At 38.9% G+C, this 23,036-nt stretch overlaps 1 long non-coding RNA gene across 1 annotated transcript; it reads right to left on the reverse strand.

Moving 5' to 3' along the window:
• Positions 1-3,573: 3,573 nt before the first annotated feature.
• LOC130910149 (uncharacterized) lies at positions 3,574-19,937 on the reverse strand. The gene is made up of 5 exons (XR_009061823.1): positions 19,736-19,937; positions 19,539-19,601; positions 19,121-19,270; positions 14,547-14,686; positions 3,574-4,587 (listed from the first exon to the last, which is right to left on the reverse strand). It is a non-coding gene; the product is annotated as an uncharacterized LOC130910149 (long non-coding RNA).
• Between the last annotated feature and the right edge of the window lie 3,099 nt (positions 19,938-23,036).

A 23,036-nucleotide genomic window follows, 5' to 3' on the forward strand; every position in this document is an offset into this window, starting at 1 on the left:
CCTGGTTACGATGGTGACATCACGGTCTAAAAATAGCATTCGTGCGGTATGCTATTTCTTAATAGCAACTCTGAAGGTTGCAGATCACATTGACGCAACTGCCCTTCTATTCAAACTAGGAACTATTTTCTCCACTAGAGGGCACTCATGCTCTTTGACGAATAAGGTTTGATTTGTCTTTTTTTTTCTCTCGCCAGAATTCAATGTTTTGCTTTTTTTTTTTTTTTTTTTAATTTCTCTGAGCAAAAAAAACCATTGTTTAAAAAAAAAAAAGAAACAAAAATCGAAGCAGTTAATTACAATGTTACTCATTACTTGAGTATTATTTTCAGCAAATACTTTTTCACTTGTACTTGAGTACATTTTTTTGGATGACTACTTTTACTTGAGTGATATTATTTTGAAGTAACTCGACTCTTAATTGAGTATACTTTTTGGCTACTCTACCCACCTCTGGTAGTTAGTAAAAGAGTGACTTGATATTGAAAACACCTGGTGACACCAATAGACCTCCAATCCATTTCAACTAGCAGAGGCTGTCTCCCAGTTAAAATGAATAGGACGTCCATACCTCCAATCCATTTCAACTAGCAGAGGCTGTCTCCCATTTAAAATGGATAGGACGTCTATTGCAGTCAATGGCAGCCCAAGAGTAAAGGCTCAAGTACACCGCATGCGTGATCGTTGCGGTTCCGGTCCGACTCCGGTAAAAAATAGCGCCGGAGCCAATCCGTTCCCATTATATCCTATTGTTCAACGTATACCGGCCGCGTCAGTGCTCCAGCTTGACTGCGAACCACCTCCGGCGTGCCGCATGCCCGCCAGATGGTATAGGCTATTTTCTATTTTTGCCGGACACGCATCCGACATAATGGGCGGAGCTGGGCCTGGACGTAACACCCCAGGTGCCTAATCACGGTTTAAACACGAGCGAAGATGGATGATGAGCGCTTCATCATGGAGGTGGAAACCCACAAAATCATTTATGATGCAGCAGATCCTTTCTATAAGGACAATATAAAAAAGGAAGCTGTAACTATTATGTGTGTTTTTCTGTCCTGATCTCATCATGATGCAGTCATGTCTGTCTCTTAATTCCAGATTAACTAAAATATCAATATGCAAAGAAAATATGTGCTTTTTCTCTGCTTCTCTGATGAGTATAGACTCCGTGTGTTTTTCGTTGTTTTAAATGGCACATTATCGCGCGCGATCACGCGAGAGCTCACAGGGGGGACGAGGTTGGCGGACCGCAGCCGTGCAGCAGCCGGTATGATTTGCCCGTTTTTGACGGACTGCGTGGCACACAGGCAACACTGAACCGGACCGGAACCGCAACGATCACGCATGCAGTGTACTTGGGCCTTTAAGTGATGTGTGGTCACAATGACAAAAAAAAGATATACATGGTTCACACTTATTTGAATTGGTCTTATTTCCTCTACTCCCCCCCCCCCGAATTTATCACAATTTTTAAAACTGTTTTGGAAGTTTTTTTTAATTTTTTATTTAATTAATTTGATTTTGTTAAAATTATTTGTATATTTTTGTTTTATTACTCATGGCTTTTTTTTTTTTTTTAATTTGCGTGTAGTATTTATCTAATTATTTGTAAACCCTCATCCCTAAATTAATCCTAAATATTTATAATATTTTTCATAAGCGGATTTTAAGGGGGGGCCAGGAGGGCCTATCATATATATATATATATATATATATATATTAGGGGTGTAACGGTACACAAAAATCTCGGTTCGGTACATACCTCGGTTTTGAGGTCACGGTTCGGTTCATTTTCGGTACAGTAAAAAAAACAAAATGCAAAATATAAATGTGCTAGTTTTTTATTACACACTTTTGTGCTTTCAACAATAGGAACATTAGCCTATACAAAGCTAGAATTCTGCTCAAAAAGTAACGGGTATTTAAAGATAATCCAACAACAATTTGCCTTTCAGACCCTGTGTATTGGTCAGCTTTCTTTCTGAAAGAAAGAGGAAAAAAAAAAAAGTCCTGTGCTAAAGAGAAAAGCAAACCCAATGACCAAGATTTTAACATGTATTTTACAAATGATATTTTTTTTTCTTATGAATGGTTTTCAAAAGCTTTATTGGTGGATTTTCTCAAGTTAAAGCGCCACACAGAAATTAATTTTGTAAGCAGGATGTGTGTATTATTCTTAGTATTTAATTACAGGTGCTTTAGAGCTCATTTCAATGTATTTTATTTAAATGGGCTATTATTTATTTTATTATGTGTTCATATTCTACAAATGTGATGTAGTATTCATTTATATTGTATATTTTATGTTGCATAACTTTAGTTCCTATGTGAATATTAGTTCCTACTCGTTTTGTTATGGTAGGAGGGTTTTGTATTGAACACGGGCCGTGTCTGTTATTATTATAGCAGAGAAGACAGCAGTAAATCAACCAAGACAAGTCAACTGTGCCCCTATCTACCACTCAAGAGATCTGATGGACTCAAAAAGTAGGTTACGATTGCATATTAGTTTGAAAATCGACCGGATCCACCGTATTTTTACACGAGTGACTTCCGGCCCGATCCTAGCTACCGGTAGTAGTATTGACGCAGGAGGGCCGCGTCTCGCGTCAAATAATAAACTCTGCCGTTCTTTTCGCGTGCGTCACGTTGAGCCGCTTCTGGGACGCGTCTAACACGCGGCCGCACTGCGACTGGTGTGCATTGGCTGATTGACTCTAACACCAGCGTTTCACTGCGTTCTCGGGGCAGCCACGTTGTCGCGCCGTTGACGATTACTGTCCTACCGTGTTGGTCCTCATTATAGTAGAGAAGACAGAGTAAATATAATCTACACAAAGAAACTAACCCGATCGACTCACAGCCTCGAAAAGTAAGGGTTATATTACGTCAGAAACTCGTTCAATACGTGTCCATTCCGAACCAAACACCACAAACCGAAATGGTTCAATACTATTACATGTACTGTTACACCCTTAATATACAGTATAAATATATACAGTATATATATATATATATATATATATATAAGTTGTAAAGCAATAAAACTGCAAAAAAAAAAAAAAAAATGAATGAAATGAACAAAAAAATACATATTTTTATAATGGGTCGAAATCGTTTTTATTATTTTTGATTGAAATTTTTTTTTTTTTTGATTGAAGCAACTTTTTGGGGGATTGAATGATTTAGACACAAATGTCCTAATCAAAATATGGCCCAAACACAAAAAGGATTGCTTTAATCAAAGAAAACTTTTTCAATGAAAAATTAAGTGTTCAAATGCAAAATTTTCCATCTCAAATATTCCGCATTCAAAAACTTTTTTCTATAATTGAAATTTTATTTATTTTTTTTTATTGATTTTTGTTTTTGAAAATGTGTATTTTTTGAAGCAATTTATTTTTTGATTGAATAGAGAAAAATGTCCTAGCCAAAATGTGACCCAAACACAAATCAACATTACTTCAATCAAAAAGTTGCTTCATTTAAAGACAAATCAAAGAAAAATAGCTTTCACATGCATTTTTTTTTTTTAGTTTTTTGAGTTTCAAAATTATTTTTGCATTCAAACACTTTTTTTTTTTTTTTATTGAAGTGACTTTTTTTGGTTGAAATTATATATTTTAATTAAAGCAACTGTTTTTGATTGAATAGTAAAGACACAAATCTACCTCCACTTAGCTCCGCCAAGGGGATAACATTTTTTGACAGGGGTAACTACATTGGCACGACAACGGCAGTTGTACCAAATTGACGATCTTGCCGAAAAGTATTGCCTAAGCAGCTTGATTTAGAATTCCCCTCAAGAATGATGGGAAAGAAAGAAACTCTAATTGTCAACCTATTATTATAAATATTCTTGGAAGTTAATTTTATTGCTGACACTGCGTTTTGGGGTCATCAACGTGTTTTGCCGCCCCCTGCCCCAAAAGTCAAACTCCGCCTATGGTATTTATCATTTTCTTAATTGCCTATCACTAAATACACGCCGTCAACACTAATTCTACAATGAGATGTCAAATGGGGCCGCAATTGGCACCTAGTTTGCAAGTTTGAGACCCCTCTCAAATACAAATATAATAAAAACATTTACATTTACAAATACAAGGGAAATAAAATCGTGCCAGAAATGGTTAACTTGTTAGCTGCCATTGACTGCAATAAACCTTTTGTTATTGCTGTAATTCCTTAAAGAGACCAGCAGAGGCTGCAAAAGTTCACTCATCAGATTTACTTGATGTGGTATTTACAGTGTAATGTACTTCCTGCCTGGCCTTCTTTATTTCCCTGCCCTGTCATCGCGCGCACACACACACACACACACGCACACAGACGCGCGCAAACCCACACTCCCTCTCACGCGTACTCACACTCACGCTTACTTCCTGTAGCCCGGAGAAAGGCAGCTGCAAAAGGCCTCAGTAAAGCAGCTTGACGAGAAGTGACAGGTCTCTGTATCAGCCGCCTTCCTCTGACAGCTGACAGACGCGCTGGGCTCACACTCGCCGCCGGCGAGGGACTGAGACGCGAAGGATCGGTCGCACCGTGACAACCGCGCCGATGCTGTCGAGGCCGCAAGTTACTCTGAAAAGCAATTACAACAGCAATTATTAATGGGAAAAACACATGTTTCACACACACAGGTGTCTTTATGTATTCATTAAGGTCTGATTTACTGACATCAGGATTTTGCCAAAGACGCTACTTCGCCTTCAGTTGCTACGTTCGTTCAGGGACCCTCTCTGACCTTTTTCCCCTCATCGGGAAAGTAGTATTTCTTGTTTCGCGAGGGATAAAACAGCTTTCCTCGAACATGGAATCTAATTAGATCATCATTCCGGAATGGGGGAAATAACGGCTGAAGTCGGCTAGTTTTTATCGGGGTTTTGTTGATAAAGAAAGGCTTAAAGAAAGCCCCTCCCCACTTAAAAATGGATAAAAATACTACTAGCTAACTTATGTCTAAAAACATTGAGTAATAATTCCAAGTGACAAATTCATGTTGTATTATCCGCACGTGTTACTTACAGCATATTAGTCACAAAAACAAAGATCCTTTGGCGCCATCTTGTGGCATCTGTAGGCCATTATGAACCGTTTTGTTTGTGAGAGGGCACAGTCATTTCTGCAATACCACTTAAAAGGGCAAGTAACTATTTTTAGTAATTTAAAAAAAGTGTATAAAACTTATAACTTATAAAAACTAAGTCGTTTTTTTTCCCTATAGTTTGTCCGGGGGTGCAACTTATAGTTAGGAGAAACTAACTGTATGTGTGAAATTATTAACACGTTGTTATATAATCTCACGTTATTGTCACAATAAAACCCATCAAAATGCAACTTATACTGCGGTGGAAGTTAATAGTCCAAAAATACGGTAAATATCAGCAATTAGTATTTTTAAAATTACCGTAATTTCCCGAATATAATGCACACCCGTGTATAATGCGCACCCCAAATTTACTTGTAAAATCTAGGGGAAATTATTGTACCCGTTTATTACGGGCAACCTAATTTTAGCACCAATAAATAGTAGAACACAAGAAAACAGCTCGTGTACAGATACAGAAATGTCATTCACTGACTGGTGAAAAACAGCTCAAGCATAGCACATTGGTAGTTCAAAACTACCATAAACTGACAATATTTACAGTAATATGATTTGACAACTTCTCCAACTTACCAGAATCTAGGAGAAAACAAAACAGATGTGACTTTTCTTTTAAAGGGTGCTGTATAACTTGCTCGTTTCATCATGATGAATAAATGTTTCTTCCACGGATTGATACAGTAAAATGAAAGTGAGAGTGTTTAAGTCGGAAATCCGTGAGAGCTCATCGCTGTCAACACGACAGTAACAATAGGAACTATTGTTATTTGGGTTTGAGTTTCCCGACGGACCGATATAGTTGACTGACACACACAGGAAGTGTGTTGTTACGTTTGTTATGGTCCGAGTTGCAGAGCTGCAATAAACGTTGACTCAAATGAGTTCAAGAAACTAAATTCTGTGCTTTATGAAGAGTGAAAAAAGCAGAATTTAACACAGACAAAATCATTCGGCCGATTAGAGTAAGTATTACTGAAACAAAATGGGGACGTTACGTACTGTAATGGTCGGCAACGGGTCGCCGCATGTTTCTTCAACACTACGTGGCCGTGTCAATAAATAAAAAAATCTATATATATATATATATATATATATGTGGAATATATATATATTTCTTTCTCCATCCCGTTTATAATGCGCACCATAATTGTACAAGTTGATTTTGGGGAAAAAAAAAAAGTGCGCTATATTCGGGAAATTACGGTATCATTGTTGTAGTTTTTAAATATTTTTATCTAATGATAAATGCATTAACGCTTTAATACAAATTTATTTAGGGGTGTCAAATGTATCGCGTTAACAGGCACAAATCGATTTTTTAAAATTAACACGTTAAAATATTTGATGCAATTAACGCATGCAAGGAACCACCGGTTCATGCGCTGCCTCAAACAGTTTACAGTGACGCAGTTTTAACACATTGAGAGCGAAAAGGCAGGGGAATGCGAGTGGCGTTCTGTGGACCCCGCCTATTATTGGCTCAAGCTTTGGAAACTCTTTCACAACAAATATAAGTATTGTGGCGAACGACGCGGGGAAGGAAGAAAGGAGACGTTCTTTTTCTTGACCAGTTTAATTTAACAACGCAGACCATACTGTATACCATTTGCAGCCACTACTAACAGTCATGGTTGCCCAACTTCCCATCATGCAATTGGACAGAGCAGGAAAAATTATTTTTCTTAACACGTTTTATTGAGCACAATGCAGAACATATTGTATACCATTTGCAGCCACGACTAACAGTCATGGTTGCACAACTTCCCATCATGCATTTGGGTGGAACAGCTAAGTCGCGACAGTGTCATTTAGTGAAAGCACAACAAAACATTCCTATCTCAGAAAAAAAATTATGTTCACAAAAAGAAAAGCGCTCAATACAAAGAGAACTGGCATTCCCAATCAAAATAGCTATGCAAAATACACATAAAACTTTGCCATGTAAATAGTTTTACTTGCTTCAGTGAGAAGGTGAATAGTTTTGTTTTTGTTCGTGAACTACATTTCCACACAAATGCACATCGAGGTACCATTTAGCTTAGCAAGGAAAGGTACAAGAGTTATTTTTTGAGTGTCCCAAAGCTCGCAAACTTTGAAAAAGCGCATTCATCAAGGTTTCGTCGGCTGCGGTTGGCGTAAATTCGTCCGATGAAACAGCCTGATAGCACTCTGCCATTGGATTTGTTGTTGATGTCAGCGCGGCGGCACTCTGAAAATAGAACATGGCTCTATCATAGGTCCCACCTGTCAAACTTGCCGTTCCGCCCAAAACACCCGCCTACGCTAAATTTTGCCGAGAAGTGCCCTCCCACATACACAATGAATGGGTTGCCGCTGAACCCCTCACACGAGCCGGCCGCTAGTTTGAAACGGCCTTATGACAAAAATTAAAAGGGCTGCCAAAAACCAAACTGCTGGAAACCAAGCAAACCGATCCATTTATGGGCTCGAAAGCCATTTAAACCAAAGAAATTTCCTTGAAAAGACACAGTGTTGAGAAAAGGACATGCAAAAAAGACTGAAAAAGACACCTCAAAGCATCTACTTCAGTTTTTGTCCAAAGTGTCATTTTTAGTCCGACATCGTTGTTTATCTAATTAAGGCCGACCTGACGTCTAGAGTGACGGGTCGCCAGCACTCGATAGATGCAAAAAATGACGAGAGTTAAATGGAGCGGATTAGCATAAGCCAACGATGACTCCGTTTAAAGCTCATTTGAAGTGGCGTTCACGTACGCGTGACACGGCCTTGCCAATTTGGAGAGAATTCAATCTGCCGCCATCAAACCACGGGACGTCTGAAAAGAGCAATTTACGCAAACGGCGACGTCGTATCAGCATCTCCGCTCCATTTCTAGCCTTATCAGACGTCGTCGGGCAGATTAGGAAATAATACAGTCAATCATTTATGGAGACGGCGTTAATGTTGGAGAGGCTATCGGCTGTCGTCGCAAATTGCTGGAAAGTTGATGAAGTATTGTTTGCTTTGGATAGTTTCAGAGGATTTTTGCGCTTTTCATGAAATTTGACATCAGCATTTAACTTCAGTTAATCCCGAATTTGGATGCCACTGACGTCGGTAGACATCCGATCCATTTTAATTTGGAGAGGCTGCCCTCCCAGTCAAAAAGAATTGGACGTCTATCGCCGTCAATGGCAGAAATGAGTTAACACCCATGTACTTCTTCACGCCGAAATTCCGAAAAAGTGTCACGCTTTGATGATTGTGATGAATGGCGATCACGTGTACGGAATGAGCACTTTTGTCCCACCATTATCTGGCGTCCGTTTGCACAAACAGCACTTTAACGCTCGGCAGGAGACGCCTGTGAATAACATTACAATGACTAGATGTGAAGGAAGTGTGTGTATGTGTTTGTAAATATATATAAATGCGTGTGTGTGTGTGTCACATGATAAATGTTCTCTCTCTCATAATCTATGTGCTTGAAAATATGATGTATGTGAGGATGAACTCTGAATTATAAGGCAAAGAGTGACTCATTAATCTTCCGACTTAGGTGGGGAGTGGACCGGAGGAATCCATTTGTAGTGTTTATGTGGTATGAATACTGCTATAATATAGCATATATATGCTGATATATATACTGTATATATACATATAGCATGTATAGATATTATATACAGTGGTACCTCGACATATGTTCCTTTTGACGTGAAATTTGACTCTGCATTTGTCTCGACATATGACATGAAGAGAATCGTATCTTTTCGTATTTACTGTTTGACTATTTGTATTACTCTAACACATCCAATATACACTAAATAGCACTTATACCATAGTTTAAGGAAAACAAGCAGAATATAGGGCATAAGAGGTACACGACGCCTTCTTATCATGGAAGCCCAACGTTTGCGTCATGCAACTGACTGAGCAAGATTGACGCCAACGAGGCAAGACATCTACAAGCCCACATCTGCATCACCAACTCTCCCAATCAGTTCTCCCGGAGAGTCCAGAACAAATGGCGGGACGTCTTGTCCCAGCATAAGGAACACCGGAGGACGCCCGATATCCAACTGATAACACGACTGATAAGACTCCAAGAGCTCCTTTGATGCTGAGGTGGCAAAATCCACAACCCTCGTTGCCCTGACAACAGTAACTCCCGAATCCTCCTGTCCAATCCACAAACGGACAATAATCCTAAACAACGCCCAAGCACACCCTTCTTCTGCCCACAGCCCGCCCCGTGAGAGCCTTCAAAAAAAACAATGTTTAACTAATCGTCATTTCTCTCGGGAACCTTTTGATGACTTGTGATATGGTGACCTTGGAACGAGTCTGCCTCCTCGCCTGAGTCTGTTTCTGTTTCGCCTGGCTGTTTGATCGCTGTCGACCTGAATAAATTGTCAGCTTGTGCTTTGAAGCCTTCTTCCAGCTTTCAAAATGGAGTCAGTACAAGGGGTTAAGTTAAGGTGAACACGTGACGTTTGGCCTTTTGGCCTGGTTGTTGGTGTCCCACCGGCCTGGCTCGTTGGAGCAGCGCCAGTGCAGGTCCGGCGGTTCGGCTGGCGTAATTCAGGCAATCTGGCTAAAAGGTCAGATTCCTTCAGACGACATGCTTGAAATACGACGACTTACAACAGCGTCGCAATTTCATTGTTTTCCTGCAAAACAGAAGTGCGGCGGATTTTCTTGTGAGAGAAATCAACATGGGTCCCAAGAAGGTTAGTACAGGTGGTGAAAAAAAGGTGACGCTTACCATTAAAATTAAGATGGGTTATTAATAACAGCATTATGAACATGCTTTTTACCCTAGAGTGGGTCAATTTAGACATTGAAGTTATTTCATGTTGTGCATTGCTGAAATGTCAGCATCAAATAAATGTCTTATTCCAAGCATTGAGAATTTATGTATTTTTCAAAATAGATAACAAAAAAAATCTGAATAATACTTCCCTTAATTGTTTATATATATATATACTGGACTGTCTCAGAAAATTAGAATACACAATATTCTAATTTTTTGAGACAGTCCTGTGTATATATACAGGACTGTCTCAGGAAATTAGAATACACAATATTCTAATTTGTGTATTCTAACACATCCTATATACACTAAATAGCACTTATACCATAGTTTAAGGAAAACAAGCAGAATATAGGGCATAAGAGGTACACGACGCCTTCTTATCATGGAAGCCCAACGTTTGCGTCATGCAACTGACTGAGCAAGATTGACGCCAACGAGGCAAGACATTCACAACATTTTTTGAGACAGTCCTGTGTATATATACAGGACTGTCTCAGGAAATTAGAATACACAATATTCTAATTTGTGTATTCTAATTTCCTGAGACAGTCCTGTATATATACACAGGACTGTCTCAAAAAATTAGAATATTGTGTATTCTAATTTTCTGAGACAGTCCAGTATATATATGATGGAAAACACAGACAAGGCCGAAAAAGCTGTTTCTGCTCTTGCACCCCTCTTTAAAATAAACTATTTTAAGCCAAAATAACTTTTGTGTTAGATAGAACAATATGTCTATATGTTGCCATAGGAGTTTCATGGTGCATTAAGCCCCCAAACTATTTTTAATTTGTCCGTTTTACCCTGGAGACCCCCGTTTACAGACACCGTGCAACTGCTTTTGTTTCAACCCAGCTTTAAAAACAAGGCAAGTAACTATATTTATCATTCGAAATGTCTATCATTTTTAGGTCAGAATCATCAATTGATGTCTAATATATTGTATAGTTAAAAAAACGACTTTATAAAATAATTCACTCACATATTTAAAACTTTTAAACAAATTACGTCACAACGAGAAAAATAGTGTCTGTAAATAGGTCAAGGATATCTACCTCATAACTATCGCTTAACTGTATTTTTTTGTGACTGTCGCATTCTCGCCGATATTTTAGAGGATAATTGATCCACACAAATAAAAATAATTCTTAAAAAAAGTTTAAAAGGGTAAATATTTGAAAAAGAAAATCTCGACCACTCCTTGATGTCTGCGATTTCTGCATTGCAACCCTTGTTATATTACCGTGCTTCACCCATAAAATCCCCACAAAGTCCGGCTGTAACCATTCACAGCAGTGTCTTGAAACACGGTGAGACATGCTACATGGAGGTTTTGGATCAAAAAGAAGTAAGAACGCGGTAATATCTTGTTAAAATCATGGTGTCTTTAATTATGCTCTCTCATGCTCTCGCCTTGAGTTAGGGTTTAGGTTTTTTTTTTTTTTTTTAACCCCTAAACCCCACACATGCATATAGGACAATTTGGAAATTTGGCTTGATTCTTAACTCATTAGCTTCCATAGACGGCAATAGATGTCTAATCCGTTTCAACTGGGAGGGTAAGAAGCGGTCATTCTCTGCCAGCCTCTCCCAGTTGAAATGGATTGGACGTCTATCGCCGTCAATGGCAGCAAATGTGTGCATAATAATTTTGAAGCATTTCAGCTTAAGGCTTAAAGCATTACAGCCCCTACATTGCTTTGCTGGATGAACGAGTACGATAGTTTGTTGCTTGAGTTAGGGAGAGAAGATGCAGATTGATTGAAAGCCTCTGATAGTCCCGTCGCTTCCCATCCCCAACAACATCACTTATTTTGCATTCCGACGCCACGATTGATAACTGCTAAACGCGCGCGCCGGTGACAAATGCGGATGCAAAGCGACTCGGACTCAAATGATAACGGCATCCGTCTTTGACAGACAGCGTTAAAATATTTAATAATTGATACAGAAGCGGCAGAGATGTCGTCTGACCCTGAAGGAATTGGAATGTCATTGAGGGAAATTGCACAGACTCTGGAGTGAAACGCCTTCACCATGTGCGCGGGTGTGAGCAGACACCCTTTATTGAGCGAAGGGACATATTGTACTCGTCGGAAATGAAAAAGATTGATTTAGCAGTGTTAAGTTCGAATGTATGTTAAGTCAAGTTGTTGATGGGAGGGAACTGTTTTAAATTGTGAAAAAAATGCATGGTAATGAAATCTTGGTCATTTTTAGAGGACAAAGCCATCATTTTATAAAACAGGTGTTGTATATATGAAAAGAAAAAAATCAATTTAAAAGAAAAAATGTAAACTTTATTGGTATTGTTATAAATCAAATATAGTGAACTTATATTATTTGAATTTAATTAAACTGTGCTAAATATATAAATCATATGAAATATTGTCTAAGCAATAAAATATACATTCTATTGATTTGAATTTGATTTTTTTTTTTATATTAATGCATTACTTTATAATAACTGTTTAACTGTAAATTTAATCCATTAAAAAAGATTCCTTTTTTCCCACCCAGCTTTTGTTTTGTTGTTCCTTGCCTGAAGGGAAGTCATCGTAAATAATAATAAATCATCTATTTTTGTATTTTTAATATTTATTTATAATTACACATGTTATTACACATTTATTATATGATACTATAGGTGTCATTGATCTAGAATTGTTATTTATTTAATGTAACAATATACATATAGTATTAATTCATGTTTTCATTTTATTTGTGTGTCTGTGACACCCGGTGGGGTCTTTTTGAAGCTTTAGATCAGGGGTCGGGAGCCAATGGCTTGCGAGCCAGATCTGGCTATTTTGACAGCTGCATCTGGCTCCCGGACAATTTTTTAATTTAGATGGGGAAAAAAAAAGTTTCGTTATACTCCTTTGCCCATTGCGCGAAACGGCGACGGTCACCGGTAATATGCTGGTGTTGTGCAGTAATGAGCAGACGTGACTTTTGCGGCGTATGTTAACTTTTTTAATGCTCCGAAAACACTCGCGCAATTCGCACTAGATACCATCAAATAGCAACCTAGATGTGCTATATTAGATCTCCCCAAGTCCCATGCCATTGGCTGTGTGAGCCCAGGGCGATCATGACACGTAGTCCGTATACTAGAAAGCCGGTTCGCAGTAATTTTAGTGGGAAAGTGGCAAACATACATGTCGTAGTGCCTATCTATATATTTATTCATCTATCAATCCCAATGGAAACGCAGATGAAGCAGGGACACTGTTCAAGTGGGTTTGCCGTATTTTGCTGTCCAAAATAGCGGCCGACGTGCGCATGTCCGTGAAGTAAACTTCCCTCGTTTTTAGTTTCGTTTACCGCGTTTGTCAGCTAATTTTACAAACTCTTTTGAGAAGATAGCAAAAACAAAAAAAGACTAGGAGTATCGTACTTTTTGGACAGAGGAATTTGCCTTTGTGGGGAGTTTTTGACAACTTTTCACATACAGACAAGATAATTACACGGATAAAAGACATGCCTCTGTCAGCATGAACTGTTCACGATCTTACCAGCAGGATGTCAAATAAAATTGAGGCAACGCAAGTGAGGGACATAAATGTGGCACCGTTTTTCTCTCGCTTTGGATGAGTGAACACACGTAATCAATTTATCCCAACTCAGTATGATTGCAAGGTTTTGTCTATGAAAGGGATAACAAGAGGGGAGGATTTATTCAAGTCCTTCACTGAGTTCGCTTAAAAAAAAAAATCTACGGATGGATAAACTTGTTTCGGTGTGCGCTGATGGTGCTCCGTGTGTTGTGGGGAAAAACAAGGATCCGTGGCGCTTTGTGAACATTAAAAGAGACTCATCGCCTGCATGACCCACCAAGTCTCAACCAACTACAAAGCCATCAGCAACCCCCACCCCCTCTTAAAAATTCACTTAGGTTACCCTTTTTGACTTTAAAACGGCAAATTTTTTTGAGTGATTTTCATGCCTGATGTTATTAAAAAGAATTCAGAGACTAACCCAAACCCTTGTACTTTAGACGTGTTAAAATTAAATAAAATACACACATTACTTGTATTTTTAGTTTTAAACATATTATATAGCTCTCATGGAATAACATTTTTAAAAATGTGGTTAGGGTTCTGGGGGTTAGGATTTAGGGGTTTAGGGTTTAAACCCTAACCCCTAACCCTCTCTCAGCCAAAAAGGTTCCCGACTGCTGCTTTAAATAAACCTGACTTACAAATTACATGGAAATATGAAATGAATAAAAAAATCAAATACCAATAATATTTCATTAAATAGATTAGATGAATCAAAACTAAGAAAACAAAAATGAGAGCAAGTATGTCCCTCAAGAATCGTGTTATAGCTATGGCACTACAACAATAGTTGGGATTTTATAGTTTCAGGAATAAATTTTAGCCCCAGGGAAGCAAAAATTAAGTCATACTTTCCCAAGACAAAAAAGCACAACAAGCCAACAAACATAAAACAGCATCAGAATCTGAATAGACGAAAGTTTCAACATCTGGATCACAAAATAAAAGTTTAAACGGGATTAAAGTTGTAATCGTCCAACTTTGTATTTCAATCAATTAACTAATGAGTGCATTTGATCCGTCTACTAACTGTTCAGACATCTTTAAGAGGATTGAAGGAACCTCAAGTATAAAGGACGTTTAATTCCACCTTAAAGATTGTGAAGTCTGACTGAAGTGTTCTGGACACTGGCTGTGCAGATGACAGGTCCGGACCTCCTGCTGTGGTCACCACAGGACAGGAGGGCCCCTGACTCTACCATATGGAGGACATGATGACATACAAGGTGGCTGCAGTGGGAAAAACACAATGAAAAATTATTTAATCAACTTACAGAGCGGCACCATCTTCTCATTCTCATTCTTCGCTTTGTAGCTGATTTCATTCGAAAGACACTTTGCTCCCATGTAGTGGCTACAGTCAAATCTGATCATGTTTCAGTGCAATGGCGTACCGCAACCAACACCTCACTGAATATTCACGACGATAGCTACTGTTGCTAAGGGGGGACACGCTAACAGTTTGTCCCAATAGGAAATGAAAGGAAATTGTGTACGAAGTAGATGTTTACAGAGCTAAACCTAGCAATTCTCTCCAAAAATGATGTCGCTGGTGCCAAATTCACTGGCAAAGATGTGGAAGAACATAAAAATGTTCAGTTAAAGAGATGGCTTGAGTGTCAAGGGCTGAAAAAGACAAAAAAAAAAACAAGCCGACCTAAGCATAGCCTTAGTTTTTTTATCGACAGCTTTTTTTCTTACGCGACTGACAATGACATTCTCCTGTTTCAACAAGCTATCGTTTACCACCAGCCCTGTCTTTCTTATATATTATATCCTCTGGTTGTCCTACGTCTCTGACCGTTCTTGGGGGTAATTTCCGTTGCTATATATGTGTAGCGATCGCAAATGCTACTCGGTGAGAGCCAACGAACACTTTTAATTTTTTCATTAATAAAAAATCTTGTAATTCTATAATTTATTTACACTTCCCCTTTACTAAAGTTGTTTTTTTATAACATAAAAGGTAAAAACAGTGGCAGTCAAATACCGTTTTAATATTTTTTTCAGGTCATTCATTGTCAGACAGAAGCAGCACGGCACAACGTCACGCTAAAAAATAAGTTTAAAAATATCAAAATGGCTCGGCACATTCAGCAAGTGAAAAGGGGTAAAATTAAATCTGAACATAATGAAAGTAATTCACTTAAAAATGGTGGGGGGTCAATTCTAACATTACAACATATGGGAAGGCAATCTAAATTACCAAGGCCTGTAATTGTCAACATGGGTAAACTTCAACCACGAGAGACAGAATTTGGGAAAAAAAGAAAATCCAATTGTTTGATTTTTAAATAATTCATTTCCAAATTACAGTGGAATATAAGTATTTGGTCACCAACAAACAACCAAGATTTCTGGCTGTCAAAGAGGTCAAACATCTTCTAACGAGGTCTAACGAGGCTCCACTCGTTACCTGTATTAATGGCACCTGTTTTAACTCATTATCAGTATAAAAGACACCTGTCCACAAGCTCAGTCAGTCACACTCCAAACTCCACTATGGCCAAGACCAAAGAGCTGTCGAAGGACACCAGAGACTAAATTGTAGACCTGCACCAGGCTGGGAAGACTGAATCTGCAATAGGTAAAACACTTGGTGTAAATAAATCAACTGTGGGAACAATTATTAGAAAATGGAAGACATACAAGACCACTGATAATCTCCCTCGATCTGGGGCTCCATGCAAGATCTCACCCCGTGCCGTCAAAATGATAACAAGAACGGTGAGCAAAATTCCCAGAATCACACGGGGGGGACCTAGTGAATGACCTACAGATAGCTGGGACCACAGTAACAAAGGCTACTATCAGTAACACAATGCGCCGCCAGGGATTCAAATCCTGCACTGCCAGACGTGTCCCCCTGCTGAAGCCAGTACACGTCCAGGCCCGTCTGTGGTTCGCTAGAGTTCATTTGGATGAGCCAGAAGAGAACTGGGAGAATGTGTTATGGTCAGATGAAACCAAAATAGAACATTTTGGTAGAAACACAGGTTCTCATGTTTGGAGGAGAATGAAAACTGAATTGCATCCGAAGAACACCATACCCACTGTGAAGCATGGGGGTGGAAACCTCATGCTTTGTGGCTATTTTTCTGCAAAGGGACCAGGACGACTGATCTGTGTAAAGGAAAGAATGAATGGGGCCATTTATTGAGAGATTTTGAGCGAAAATCTCCTTCCATCAGCAAGGGCATTGAAGATGAGACGTGGCTGGGTCTTTCAGCATAACAATGATCCCAAACACACAGCCACTGCAACAAGGGAATGGCTTCGTAAGAAGCATATCAAGGTCCTGGAGTGGCCTAGCCAGTCTCCAGATCTCAACCCCATAGAAAATCTGTGGATGGAGTTGAAAGTCCGTGTTGCTCAACGACAGCCCCAAAACATCACTCTAGAGGAGATCTGCATGGAGGAATGGGCCAAAATACCAGCAACAGTGTGTGAAAAGCTTGTGAAGAGTTACCGAAAACGTTTGGCCTCCGTTATTGCCAACAAAGGGTATAAAACAAAGTATTGAGATGAACTTTTGGTATTGACCAAATACTTACTTCCACCATGAATTGCAAACAAATTCTTTAAAAATCAAACAATGTGATTTTCTGTTTTTTTTTTCCCACATTGTCTCCCATGGTTGAGGTTTACCCATGTTGACAATTACAGGCCTCTCTAATATTTTCAAGTGGGAGAACTTGCACAATTAGTGGTTGACTAAATACTTATTTGGCCCACTGTAACTGAACTCATTATAAAATGCAAATAAAGATGCTTAAAAGTTGGTGGGGACAATTTGAGCATCCTGACAAGTTGCGAGTGTTATGTCCCTACCGTCCCTATGCAAACCTACACCCTTAGTCTATAATGTCCAACTTCTGCTTTACGATGCGACGTCACGGTCTAAAAATAGCATTGGGGGTGCTAGACGTCCAACTCAATTGAACAGGGAATGGCTGGCAGCAATTAGGTGATCCCAGTTCAAATTGTTTGGACGTCTAATGGCAGCTATTGTTCATCAGAGTGCTTTAAAATTTGAATTTCCACCATTCAAGCGCTTTAGTAAATGAAGTCATGATTAAAGTTGGACCGCTGTTCTTCAGAAGTTGCTTGAAGTCGCCGTAATACGAGCGACGTCGCCTCGGCGGGAAGCTGAGGGCGCGCGGAGCGTGACGAGACATTAAAACATTCCCAATGAAAGGTGCGTCGCCGAAGCTTGTCAGTGCATTACCCCCCGAGATGAAAGGGGTCTCGGCGTCTTCTGTCGTCGGGGGTTCGAGGATTTGTCGGCTAAGATTCCAACAAACACTTCCACAATAATTACAAGTAGACTTTTCTTCAACACCGCAGGCGAAGGTGAGGATCCTTTAATTGTCACTTTTTATTACCCCCAACCTCTCGAGGCCGTTATTCGGCGATTAAAGGGCGTGAGCTGGGGTATTTAGTTCAGGTATTAGTCGGGAAATGAAGGTGTCGTCGTCATGCCAGAGTTCCGTTGACACTCGCGGCTCAAGTGCAACTTTTTCAGAAGGCTTAACGGTCGCAAAAATGTTATTTTAAGTCTCTCTTTCAGTGAAGTTGGCTTTGTGTCCATCCGTCTGACACCACAAGCACAATGACCTCAGTGTCAAACAGATGGAAAAACCAAATACTTTGGTTGGATTACATGTCCCATGATATTAAAAGTAGAACTGAGAAAAGTTCCTGGAATCAGTCATTTTTAGAAAATTCTGAATTTTACCTCCCATGCATAACATTTTTTCCCAACTATAAGCTACTACTTTTTCCTTCCATGTTGAACCCTGCGGCTTCGTGTCCACAGCTCTACAAATAATCTATTTTTGACCTGTGTCCCAACCCCCCCATCCCCTAAACAACCTTTATTCTTTTTTTTTTTTGGATGACAACTTTTAGTTCAGAAAATTATATTTTAAAATTTATCTTTTATTCATTCATTCCTCGCGAGGGTCACGGAGGTGCTGGAGCCTATCCCAGCTAACTACGGGCAGTTGGCAGGGTACACCCTTAACTGGTTTCCAGCCAATCGCAGGGCACAAGGAGACATACAACCATTCATGCACACACTCATACCTACGGTCAATTTTATTTGACTTTTATCAATATCTTTGAGTTTATCTTGTCGAATTCTGACCTTACGAGCTCAACTTTCTTCTCCTATTAGATGAAAATGATCAAGTTTTACATATTTTAGTCAATGTTTTGATTTCCCCCACTTTGTATACTGTAAATAAATACAGTGGTATGAAAAAGTATCTGAACCTTTTGGAATTTCTCATGTAACCTCTGTAGAGTATACAGGAATTTTTACAATTGGGCACGTGCGCTTAGGTTCGTTTCTTGAAGGAAAATTTTGGTGTAACAAGAAGAAATTTAGCACACAATAAACAACTGAAGCCACGAAAGGGTTAAAATTCAAAATTATAATTAAAAGAGAAAACTATGTACTAATATTTACAATATATATTCACAATGACCGCCAATTAGAGCCGGCTCTCTAATGTATAACAGTTCAGATTGGTGCCAGAAAAATTAATAAATTAAAGTGTCCCTTCAAAATAAGTGAAGAGTGTCCCAATTTATATGAAAATAAAAGTGCACTGTTCAGTTTTTTATCCTATCCACTGCAGAAGCAGTTCGCAATCCTACCACACTGGAGAGGTAGGAAGTGAAGATTGTGCTCCTTGGGAAAAGCAAGCAGTCAGGTCCGTCAATCAAGGGTTAGCTCGCCATCCCCCTCTTCAGGGAGAATCCAGAATCCAAATCCAGTGTAATTCAAAGGTCATCAAAAAACCTAGCCTGTATAAAACAAGGCTATTAAAATCTAATTATTTTTCTAATTCCCAACCAAAGTTATTTTTAACAACATTAACTGCAGCTCAACTCAATTTAATAATTGAGTTGAGTCTGTTCTCATTTAAACAAATACAAAAAGTACATTGATAAGAAAAATAAATGTTGCCATTGTCAACAATTTAGTATCACAGACAATTGGAGTGCATATGGTTCAACTGCTGTGACTACATTTTTGCACTTGACTGTAGTTAGCACATTTGAAGTAACTCACCAAGATGCTTTCAAAGAGCTTCACAAACTCCAGGCTCAAGGAACTCCGGTTCCACTCCCTTCTCTATTCGTCAACGTATAGGATGACAATTATTTTACTACCTTTAGTCAACAATGAGTCGACAAATTCTTATTTCCGGCCATACTGGCCAGCTAATGCTAGCGTTAGCGCCGATTAGCTCGATAGGCTAAACTTACCAAGGACGAGTAAACTGCACTTTTGCCTCACACACACACACAGTCTCCAACTCAGCCCACGCTGATAAGGAAGTGCTACAAAAGAGTAACTCGCTTTTTGGAGGGATTTTAACCATAAAATATTGAATAAATTCGTTCAGTGGCTCTCCTATGCAGAACCTCTCTGCTGGAGCAGCTTTCAATGCGGTCAATTGAAAAAAAGGGTCGGTCTCATCGCGTTGCAGGTAATTTTCCACTGGCCCTGTGCTCCAGCAGAGGGGTGGAGACCCGTTTCATCTATAATTCACATTTTGTGAATTAGATCATTTTTAAACTAAAATAATTGAAATTCAAATATAAAATTAAAAATATTAAATTCCATCAAGTTATTCAATTGAAAATATTTACTCAATTATCCATTGGGTTACACTCACATTCCTGCAAGAAAATCACCATCAAATGATCTTTGTCAAAATCACACAGATGAAAAAGCAATGTCTGCTTTAACTTAAACCACCCAAACATTCGTAGGTTTTCATATTTTCATGAGGATAGTATGCAAACAATGACAGAAAGGGGGAAAAATAAGTAAGTGAACCATCACATTTCAATATTTTGTGTGATTTCTGTAAGTCTTTTAGCAGACACTCTAGGGTTCTTTTTACCTCTCTGAGTATTCTGCGCTAAACTTTTGGCGCCATATTTGGTGGACGACCACTCCTTGGGAGAGAGGCAACAGTGCTAAACTCTTTCCATTTGTAGACAACTTCTCTGGCTGTCGATTGATGAACATCCAGACTTTAAGAGGTGGTTTTGTATCTTTTCCTAGCTTTATACAAATCAACAATCCTTGATCGCAGGTCTTCAGACAGCTCTTTTGACCGGGCCATGATGCACATCAGACAATACAATTCTTACTAGGTGTGTGTTTTATAGTGGGCAGGGCAGCTTTAAACCACTCGTCAGTGATTGGACACACACCTGACTTAAGTTGTTTGGTAAAAATTGGTTTCAATTGCTGTTTGAGTCTCCTTAGGCAGAGGGTTCACTTCATTTTTTTTTTTTTTTTTTTTTACTGTACTTTTACTTTAATTTTTATTAGAGATGTCCGACGTGTCCGATCACGTCATTTTCAAAGTATCGGAGTCGGCACAAAAATATCTGCCATGCCTTTTTTAATATATATATGTTTTTTAATTAAATTGTTTTCTAATTGTATTTAACGTTACAGACATAATGTTACACTCATCCAGAGTCTTTTGTTTAGGCTTAAGGTAGGGTTATCAAATTTATCCCGATAACGGCGGTAAGTAATTTTTAAAAAAATGTATCACGTTAAAATATTTAACGCAATTAATGCATGCACTGCACGACCCACTCACGCATTGTCGCGCTCAATCTGTAATGGTGCCGTTTTACCTATAAAGAGAGATAAACGGCAGCGTAAAATTGAATTTTGGCAGCCTTTGGAGTCTTTTTTTTAATTGGCTAAAGCCTTACAATCCCTCTCCCTACGATTAGAATTATCATAGGAAGCAATGTGGGGAAGCAAGGTAGCAATTGATCTTTTTCCTAACACCTTATGTTATTTCCCAACGCAGAGAAGATATATTTATTGGTAGCACTACGCACAGTCATGATTCCACTTCTCATCATGCATTTGGGCATGGCTACAGTATCATTTACTAAAAGCTCAACAAATACACTAGATGGCAATATTTAGTCACAATATACAAAGTCACAAGTCTTTCTATCCGTGGATCCCTCTCACAGAAAGAATGTTAATAATGTAAATGCCATCGTGAGGATTTATTTTCGTAATAGAAAAATACAGTACTTTTGTACTGTATGTTGAATGTATATATTCGTCCGAGTTTTATTCATTTTTTTCTTAATCCAAAATGTATATGATCGGGAAAAATTATCGGGAATGATTGGAATTGAATCGGGAGCAAAAACAAGCAATCGGATCGGGAAATATCGGGATCAGCAGATACTCAAACTAAAACGATCGGGATCGGATCGGGAGCAAAAAAACATGATCGGAACAATCCTACCTTTTTATTGTTATTGTTTATTTCCCCCCTTCCATCATTGTTTTCACGCTATCCTCATTAAAATATGAAAAACCACCCAAACATTTATAGGTTTAGTTAAAGCGGACACTGTTTTTTTTTTATCTGTGATTTTGACAAAGATCACATCACATTTGATAGTGATTTTATGCAAAAATGTGATGTGAGAAATGCCAATAGGTTCAGATACTTTTTCATACCACTTTATATAGAATTTTTATATCGTAATGTCAACATTATAATTGAAGGGTTTTTTTTGCAATTGTTTGTTCCAATGACATTTCATTGCAAGTTGTCTGCCCGTTTACACCCTCTTACCCCCAACCCCCCCTCCCCCCAAGCGGCTGTGCCTCCTGATACTTCCATCACCAACGACGATGATGCTAAGCTACCTAGCGACAAGCATCACAACAATGCCAGCTTTGAGTCAGAAGTCACTGAAAATTGATTTGAGAAATCACCCCAAAAACAACAACAACTTTAAGAGAGCGGAAAAGGGAAACAAAAACCGTAGCATTAAAAACAAACAAACAAACATAAAAATAGCTTTAATAGGATTATCGCTTATGTTTGTTTGTCACGGTGGATCAGAGAAAATTGCAGTTAGGACTAAAAACGCTTTGAGGGGCGCCGTTATCGGCCAAACGACATTTCCATATTCCTTTGAATTCTTTATTTTTTAATTGGTCGCTTAATAATCGCGCGGAAAAACAACAAAAAGTGACGTCTGAGTGGGATGGGAATGGGTTGTGGGTTGAGTACTTACAGTATGTGGAGTCGATGTCAACAATTACGCTATGGTAGCTGCCGTTGACGGCTATAGACGTCCAATCTGGGGGGGTGGAAAAGTGGAAAAAGTGACTTAACAAATGACAGTAAGAGCAAATGCGTTTAACCTGAGTAGCAGTCAAGTTAATACAGATTGGATCCTAATAAATTCCGAATTGTGACAACCGAGGGGTTTAAAATCCTGTTTTTCCTCCGTGGAGACTACACAGTGTCAGCCAGCGTGTTATATTTTTAGGGTTCCCGACACGTCTGACGCGTTTGCATGTGTTGCTGTGATGCGTACATAAATAACACAAGTCGAAATATGACAGTTGGCCGTGTGTGTGCGTGTTGACAGGCCTGATCAGGACGCGATGACAGCCTATGATTGTCAAAAGGCTTTTCGATGAGTGGCGGGAAGGCATCCTTATTTTCCCTGGTTCCTGTCACGTCTCTCTCGAAGTCCGCTAAAAGTAGAA

Source organism: Corythoichthys intestinalis, chromosome 22 (genome assembly GCF_030265065.1).
Source record: "Corythoichthys intestinalis isolate RoL2023-P3 chromosome 22, ASM3026506v1, whole genome shotgun sequence".
Taxonomy (NCBI): Eukaryota; Metazoa; Chordata; class Actinopteri; order Syngnathiformes; family Syngnathidae; genus Corythoichthys; species Corythoichthys intestinalis.